Here is a 1,881-nt window from a genome sequence, read left to right on the forward strand (position 1 = left end):
TGGTATTTTGATGAAAATTTCATTTAATGTATAGTTTAGTTTTGTTTCTGAGACAAGTCTCAAGCTGTCGCCCTGGGTAGACAACAACCTCAAAGTCTTAGGCTTAAGAGATTTTCTTGCCTCAGCCTCCCAAGTAGCTGGGACTACGGACACCCACCACAACACCTAGCTATTTTTTGGTTGTAGCTGTCGTTGTTTGGCAGGCCTGGGCTGGATTCGAACCCACCAGCTCCAGTGTAAGTGGCAGGTGCCCTGGCCACTTGAGCTACAGGCACTGAGCCTAATTTATAAATCATTATAATAAATAGTCAGAGATACTTTCTATGTGGGTTTTGAACATTAATTTTTTTTTTCAGACAGATCTCAACCTGTCCCCCTGGGTAGAGTGCTGTGGTGTCATAGCTCACAGCAACCTCCAACTCTTCGGCTCAAACTATCCTCTTGCCTCACTTTACTCCCATCCCCTTCCCTCCCTTCCCCTCTCCTCATCTCTCCTCTCCTTTCTTACAGAGTCTCACTATGTCACCCTCCATAGTGTTTTGAAGTCACAGTTCATAGCAACCTCAAACTCTTGGGTTTAAGTGATTCTCTTGCCTCAGCCTCCCAATGGTGGGCTGGTGCCTTAGCTGCTTGAGCCACAGGCACCAAGCCCCAACTGCTAAGAATATTATATATATAACCTCGTTTAATTCTCACTGGAATTTAATGATATATCCTCATTTTACTGGCAAAGAAATAGGATCAGACGGATTTACCAACTTGCCCAGGGGAACAAATATAACGAGAGGAAGACCTGTTGTGTACCAAAACCACATTCTTAATGACTATACTGTGTCTGACCTTTTATTAAATGTAAAGTAAATAATTTCCTGGGACGGGGAGGCTCTTTATCATATAAGAAAGAAAAATTCCACACTGATTTATTGAAGGCTTTAAATATTAAAACAATATTTTTAGTTTTATCAAATATTTTCTTAGCATTTATAAGGAACCCCCCCTGCCATCTCCATGGCCTGTGCTATGGTCTGCTTTAGCGGGGGGGTCTCTGGGCAGTGCCGCCCAGACCTCCAGGGGGCGCTGTTTCCCCTTTATTATTGCAGCCGAAGCATTCGACTCATTTCCTGCAACACAGATTGAGACCAGGGAGAATATTTTAAAATTTTACAAAGGGCTGCAGATAAATAGCATGCAAAAAAGTACAGGAAGTTATATACAACTAGATAATTTGGTTCACTGAATACAGTATAGGTATTTCAGCATTTGATACTGTAAAAGGATTCCATCCTACCTTGCTTCCCACTACATATGCAAAGCAGAAGCCACTTTTTCCTTCCCTGTCTAATGTCCTCAAACAAGATAAAGTCTTCTAAAGTCAGTCTCCAAATTGGTAAGTATAGTTCCAGCTAAGGATTTCCCTCTGAATTCTAATTTCCAGTCTTAGGATCTGCCTCTTCCCTAGATGATGGACACAAGCGTGTCAGCCTTCTTTCTGGGAAGGTGGTCTTGCCTACCCTAGGGTTATAGCTTTACCCTATTATTGGGAGATGGTTAACTATGACTCTCTGTGTCCCTCCATATTTTGCTCAGTATGTCAGGAAGGCAAGACCCTCACTGCTTGTACTGCTTATCTATTGCTGCATGACAAATTACCTCAAAACACAGGGGCTTAAAACAGTAAATGTTTATTTTCTGACAGTTTCTATGGGTCTGGGATCCCTATGCAATTTAACTGGGTGCCTCTGGCTCAGGGTCTCTCACAAGGTTATGGTCAGGGTGTGGGCTGGGGCTGATGTCACCTCAAGGCTCAAGGTGATCTTTTTTTTTCTTTTAAGAGACAGAGTCTCACTTTGTCACCCTCAGTAGAGTGCTGTGGCAGCATTA

Source organism: Otolemur garnettii, unplaced genomic scaffold (genome assembly GCF_000181295.1).
Source record: "Otolemur garnettii isolate 467f Iridium unplaced genomic scaffold, OtoGar3 scaffold00113, whole genome shotgun sequence".
Taxonomy (NCBI): Eukaryota; Metazoa; Chordata; class Mammalia; order Primates; family Galagidae; genus Otolemur; species Otolemur garnettii.